At 40.6% G+C, this 7,500-nt stretch overlaps 2 pseudogenes; both read left to right on the forward strand.

Moving 5' to 3' along the window:
* Window positions 1-3,446: 3,446 nt before the first annotated feature.
* LOC138005102 (uncharacterized) lies at window positions 3,447-4,524 on the forward strand (annotated as a pseudogene).
* Window positions 4,525-4,783: 259 nt separating this feature from the next.
* LOC138005103 (uncharacterized) lies at window positions 4,784-5,488 on the forward strand (annotated as a pseudogene).
* Window positions 5,489-7,500: the final 2,012 nt, after the last annotated feature.

Genomic DNA, 7,500 nt, shown 5'->3' on the forward strand with positions numbered 1-7,500 from the left:
TCTTTCGCGATTTAAAATGACACGGACCCACTCTGACGGTTGAAAACGAGGATAGGTTAAAGTGTCAATTAAAACACATTTCTTACAACTACATTTATTCATATGACTTCTCTAAGCAGAACCATATACTCAGCAAAGAAGAATGGGAAGCCCTCAAAAATCTTCGCAAAGATGACTCTATCATCATCACGAAACTGGATAAAGGAAATGGCGTTGTGATTGTAAATAAACATGATTACGTGACCAAGATGAAACAGTTGATCTCCGATGAGAGAAAATTCAAAAAACTGACAGAGAACCCGATAAAGTCCAGAGAACAAAGTTTAATTTGTTACCTTCGACAACTAAAAAGAGATCACGTGATTGACGACTACACCTTTCAAAAGGTCCTACCCAATGGTTCCGCACATGGAGTTCTTTATGGTCTACCAAAGGTTCACAAAACTGGGTGCCCCTTTCGTCCAATTGTTTCTTCCACGAACACCTACAACTACAATCTTGCCTTTTACCTTATTTAAGCGTCCTCCAACCTATCTCCACAAACTGTTTTTCAATTAAATACTCCTTCAGTTTTGCAGAATGGGCCAAACAGTACACTCACAACGGCGAATTCATGTGTTCCTTTGATGTCAGTTCATTATTTACTAATGTCTCACTGGATGAGGAAAGGAAGGAACTTTATTTAAGTGTCTAATCTTCTAGCGCCGAAGAGCACTAATCGGGGACACTGTAAATTGAAATTAACAATTAACGCAAATCAAATCAAATGAGACTATTAAAATTTGCCTTGATAAGCTGTATGCCCTCGCAAATCCACCTAGATTACCCCAATTGGTCCTAAAGAATTTACTCTTGTTTGCAAAAAAGAAGAGTCATTTTGTTTTTGTTGGTCAGTACTATGACCAGATTGATGTCGTCGCAATGGGCTCTCCACTTGGTCCTGTTTTGGCGAACATTTTCATGTGTGATTTTGAAGAAAAATGGGTGATGAAGAACACCAATCAGCCTACTATTTGGTTCCGGTACGTGGACGATACCTTTACTCTTTTCAAGAACAAAAATGATGCTTTGAGTTTTTGACGTTACCTAAATGGGAGACACAACAACATTAAATTCACAATTGAGTTTGAACAAAACGATGAAATTCCATTCCTTGATATCCTTATGAAACGCAATCGTGACAGCTCCTTCTCAACATCAATCTATCGAAAGAAGACATTCACCGGTCTTTACACCAGGTGGGACTATTTCAATGTTCTAAAACGGAAGAAAGGAATACCACAGCTCTCAAACTTGGACAATGACTCAATCATTTTCAATTATTCGCATCGTGTGTTAACGGAAACAGAGAAAAGTGTTCTTGCAAGAGGTTTACTTTTCTGTCTACCACCAATAGTCAGGTGGCTTAGTGGTCAGATATATACAGAGCGGACAAAAGCACCAAACTTTGTGTGAACATAGGCTAGGGCATACAGGTTAAAACTTTGACCGGTGCCCTGCTTGATCTCTTCTGGGTTTGTATTTATAGAAGTATTAAATTTGAACGAAAACCACTTTGGTGGGTGGCCTGTCGTTAATACTGTTACTGTGAGAAATTTAGCCTAAATTGTCCAGAAAATTTATCCACCTGCTTTGAAAAACACTTAAAGGCTCTCCGTTATCACTATCAGCGAAAATAAGGCACAGAACAGTTCATTTAGGTCCAGTTTCCGAAGTTTTCGTTTTGACTAGTACTTAGCCTCCACTCGGTCACCCAAGATGGCGGCCTCTATGGGTCACTAAATTACCGTGTTTTCCTTGCAACTTTTAATTATCTTAAGTATCTTATTGTCTTTGTAAGCTAACGATGCTTATATTCAGCGGCCTTGAAGGCTATTTTTCCATAGATTATAAGATTTTTTGGCAAATTTGCTTTCAGATTGGAATCATTGATAATGTGAAGACAAAGAGATGTCACTAAATTGGGATCTTTGTATTATTTGCCAATGCACTACTCGTGAAGCTTTAAGATGTCCCATGAAATCCCACTCATTCGACAGCAATGTTCACAGTAACTTTCTTACCAACGTAAGCTACTTTAAGGACCTAAATTTTCTACCAGTGGAACTGAAGTTTAATACCGATACCACAACAACTGATGACCTTATAAAGAATAACGCGAAATGGCATCAGTCCTGCCACTTATAATTTAGCTCATCCAAGCTGAAAAAAGTTCAAAAGAAAAAAAGCCCACCATCCGATGGCCATGAAAACCCACATCTTATATCCAATAAAGTGGTAAAGTGGTGGATGAAAATTGGTGTTTATTTTGTGGTGAAGGAAACAAACTTGGTTTACTTCATGGCTTCTCCACAATTGAAGCGGACAGAAATCTTCGCCGAATTGTCACAGATCTGCCGCGGCAAGACTTCGAACTGTTGGCAAAAATGTCTGGGGGAGACCTGATTGCTATTGAAGATAAATATCACATGAAATGTTTGACCAACCTACGAAACAAACACAGATCCCACCAAAGAAAAAAAAAAGTGCCGAAACTTTGGAATCACAGGAAGAGGAAAAAGTTTGAAGCAAGGGCGTTTGTAGAACTATCTGAATACATCGAGAACTCTGTGGAAAACGGAACCCTGCTTTTTCCACTTCCAGAGCTACATTCGCTATTTGAAAATCCTCTCAGCGATTTAGGATATCTCTGGTACTTTTCCAGTTGGGTGCCAGGAAAGTTCTGTTCCTGCGAGCTTGAAATCTCTTATTTCAACGATGGACTGAACGTAAAGGAGCAAGAACATAAGGAATCCCAGCCTTGCCTAACGGTTTGCCAAACAGTGCTATTTAATGCAAAGAAACGATCATCCAGCTCTTTGCGGCACTCTGCGTTGCGAGAGCCACCACTATCAATTTACCTCAGCCTGAACATTCATGCGTTGACTCGATGCAAAAAAATGATAACTGAGCTGTATCAGCTAGGTTTAAGCGTGTCATACGATCAATTAATGGAAATCGAGGATTGGTTGGCCATTGCAGCTTCTAAGCGTTTTAAAGATGATGAATGTGTATCTCCCGTCTGCCTTAACAAAGGTTTATTTTCAGTTGGAGCTCTCGACAACCTAGACCACAACCCCAGTTCCACAACAGCAACATCATCGTTTCACGGAACGGGAATATCTGTCTTCCAGTTTCCTACGGAATGTCATCCCGGTGATGGTCGATCGCCAATCACAGTGCCCCCTTCTGATTCCGACAAGCATTCAATTCCAGACAGCTACGCAATTAAAAGTGAAGTTAAGTAAAGTAACCATATTTAACGTCGATAGCTCGTAACAGTAATTCAACTGACAAACTAGAGGTCGACGGTGCGCTCATTTTACTCCCCCCTCTCCATCAGTTCTTCGTTTTACGGGTATTTAAAGCTACTTAGCTACACGGAAAGGAAAGAAGTCGAAACGAGGATGCGAGATCCGGGAATCGAACTCAAGACCTCTTGCACAAAAGGCCGCGCACTAACCGACTGTGCCATCCTTGTTCCACCGACTAAACTTACAACAACAGCAACGTCAGTTCCCCAACGTGAAATTCGTGATGTCACTGGTATGATTGAAGCTTGTAAATTAGAAGAGAAAGGCTGGGCAGAACATGCGCTCCAGAAGCTGAATGAAGAAGACCTCAGATCGGAAGATACCATAGTATGGGCAGCATACCATTCCAGCAAGCAGCAAGTTTAAAAAAAAATCCTCCTTCTTTATCAGCGCTTCTACTTATGAGAAAGCTGCCACTCCTGCTATGATAAAGCGTGGAATGGACGCACTGAAACAGGCAATAACATTCATGACCCAATAAAGAAGAACAAGTTACCGCTCTTCAGGAGACCTCAACCAAAATCAGCTTCTAAAGAGGGAAAGAAGATTTCTGTTCTTCAGAATAATGTAGCTCTCTTTTCTCAGTTATACATTGCAGTGCAAAGTAGAGACAGTGGTCTAGCAGATTTTCTTTTCCCATGAAGTGCAGTCGTTCCCCCCATCCCTCTCTGAGTTTGGCAACCTTCGCGTACCAACAGCGAAGTCTGACCTGCTTGGTTGTCTGCCAGAATGCAGTGAACAGCACAATCCTCCCACTCACTTTGACTGCAAAATACGTGATGGAGCTGTTATCGTGCATTGCCTTCCCACTGCAGGTGTGGTCACCTTTGATGATTATGCAGACATGATTTTCATCCCGCATCTTGTTAACCAACTGCAAAATTCTGAGCGTGTAGATGTCGTGTGGGATAAGTACGTTGCAGATAGTCTGAAAGAGTCTACGAGATACAAAAGAGGAACAGGCACTAGAAGGAATGTATCAGGTCTAGTGAAGTTGCCCCTGAATTGGATGCAGTTTCTTCGAAATTCTACAAACAAGACAGAGCTGTTTCAGTTTCTTACCGAAAAGGTGTCACGCTTTGAATTCCCAGCAGATAAGAGCCTCGCAATAACTTCAGGTACGCTGTTTTACATGGTGTCAAGTATCATCTGTTTAAATAATGATAATTAGAACGTCTTATAAATATACGTTTATGTATCTCCTAGGGCAATCAGTGATAACCTGTGGATCAGCAAGCTCGATGCCCGACTGTAATCGCAAGGAAGCAGATACACGAATTGTTGTTCATCTGCGTCATACTTTTCTCACTGAAGGTACAAGCACAATTCTTGTCAGAACTGTTGATACGGACGTGGTGGTGATTCTTGTGGGAAAGTTTCATGATCTGAAAGCATTCAGTGCTAACGTTGACAGATGGGTTGCATTTGGAATGGGCAGACGTTTCAAGTACATCAGCATCAACAAAATTTGTGCTGCCGTTGGTGAGCAAAAGTCACGCCCCCTCCCTGTTTTCCATGCTTTTAGTGGCTGCGACACAACGTCTGCATTTAATGGTAAAGGCAAGCGGTCGGCCTGGCAAGCATGGGAGCTTTGGAGCCATACTGTGACACCATCGTTAGAGTTCCTATCCACCCATCCATTCCAGCAGCTTCTTGTAATCTAGAGCGGCTTGTCATCATTATGTATGACAAGTCAAGCACACTGGATTCTGTCAACGAGACCAGAATGAATCTGTTTTGTAAACACAGCAGAGCAATCGGAAATCTACCTCCCACTCAGGTAAATTCAAGTAAGTAATTAAATAAGGATTTATTATAGCGCTATAAAGAGTAATTTTAAAAATGCTCTTTTGTTTTAGAATGCTCTTCCGAAGCACGTTGAGAGGGCGGTCCTGCAAGCAGGAATCTGGACAACAAGTGATGCAAGTAGCCAGGATATTCCTTATCCAGATCGATTTGGATGGAAGAAGATTGGGGACACGTGGAAACCAGTTTGGATAACCATTCCAGAGGTCTCAAAGGCTTGTCAAGAGCTGATCAAGTGTTCATGCAAATGAACTCGATGTAAATGTGTCAAATATAGCTTGCAGTGCACACGGCTCTGCAAATGCAAATGTAACCCCGACCAGCAGTGATGTTCAATACATCTGAGTCAGTCTGAACCTCAATGAAATGTGAACTTTTTACGCTACTTTTGGAGTTAGCCTCACAAATTACTAAATTGAAACGTGTGACGCGGAAAAAGGCAGTAATGCAGCACTTAATCTAAGGTTCTGACTGTTTGCTTTTTAACTAGGTCCGCATTAGGTGAACAGTTTGTGAGCTTTAACTTCACTTGTAGGTCTATGCAACCCAGAAACAATTATAGCACGACAAGCACTCTAATGTTTTCATTTGCTCGAACTGGAGTTTAAACCAGTCAGAGAGTGAGTAAAAATCTAGAGCTTGTTAGCATCATGTCAAAAAACAGAATTTTTATCGGTTTTGTATGCCTAAGAAATATAGCGATTAGAAAAAACGGCTCCCAATCAGGCTTGCAAAGCATCATGGAACTTCATTTGTTTACTGAAATAAATATCAAATGTGGCATCAACGCTGCTTGACTTATTTCTCTGAGTGTAAGTAGTTTTGACAACCTTTCAATAATCCTTTTGCCTGAAACCACATTTTCCATAATATGCTTGGTAACCAGGCAATGTCAATTTTGGTTATATTTAATTTCTTTGTTGCATCAGCAAAGGGAAAAAAGATTCAGTTGGACACCGGTCCTAAAAATGTTCAGTATACTCTAAGGCAGCTGTGTGCCAAATTTGGTGCTTTTGTCCGCTCTGGATAGATCCGGTCAATTATCTGCACTTAGCCACCCGACTACAAAAAATGTTGACAAGTATGAGGTCAAAAGCTCTTTCGAACTGCTCTTTCGCGATTTAAAATGACACAGACCCACTCTGACGGTTGAAAACGAGGATAGGTTAAAGTGTCATTTAAAACACATTTCTTACGACTACATTTATTCATATGACTTCTCTTGTTTCTCGCAGAAACATATACTCAGCAAAGAAGAATGGGAAGCCCTCAAAAATCTTCGCAAAGATGACTCTATCATCATCACGAAACCGGATAAAGGAAATGGCGTTGTGATTGTAAATAAACATGATTACTTGACCAAGATGAAACAGTTGATCTCCGATGAGACAAAATTAAAAAAAACTGACAGAAAACCCGACAAAGTCCAGAGAACAAAGTTTAATTTGTTACCTTCGACAACTAAAAAGAGATCACATGATTGACGACTACACCTTTCAAAAGGTCCTACCCAATGGTTCCAAACATGGAGTTCTTTATGGTCTACCAAAGGTTCACAAAACTGGGTGTCCCCGTAGTCCAATTGTTTCTTCCACGAACACCTACAACTACAATCTTACCTCTTACCTTGTAAGCGTCCTCCAACCTATCTCCACAAACTGTCAAACTGGAAGTCAAGGTAAGTCAAGGTATTTTGATCAAATTAGAAGGCAAGTACCAGCGTAAATCCTTGTTATTTTGGCGCTATTTGACGGCTCAAACAATGAACGAAATGGTAAAAAAACCTTCGCTTCGTAGTGTAGTTGCATATTATTTATCAGGGAAAGGTCGGCACATCGAATTTAATTTATTTGAACTGCCAAAAATTGATATTTTATTTTAGATCCCATACATTTCTTTACAACATCGGGCAGCCATTTTTTCTGTTCCGTTTGATTGACATGCGGTATTCGTGACGCAATATGACTCGAATTTCTGGTAATGCACTATTTACTAATGTCCCACTGGATGAGACTATTGAAATTTGCCTTGATAAGCTGTATGCCCTCGCAAATCCACCTAGATTACCCCGATTGGTCCTAAATAATTTACTCTCGTTTGCAAAAAAGAAGAGTCATTTTGTTTTTAATGGTCAGTACTATGACCAGATTGATGTCGTCGCAATGGGCTCTCCACTTGGTCCTGTTTTGGCGAACATTTTCATCATGTGTGATTTTGAAGAAAAATGGGTGATGAAGAATACCAATCAGCCTACTATTTGGTTCCGGTACGTGGACGATACCTTTACTCTTTTCAAGAACAAAAATGATGCTTTGAGTTTTTGACGTTACCTAAATGGGAG

This window comes from Montipora foliosa, chromosome 6 (genome assembly GCF_036669935.1).
Source record: "Montipora foliosa isolate CH-2021 chromosome 6, ASM3666993v2, whole genome shotgun sequence".
In the NCBI taxonomy this organism is placed as follows: Eukaryota; Metazoa; Cnidaria; class Anthozoa; order Scleractinia; family Acroporidae; genus Montipora; species Montipora foliosa.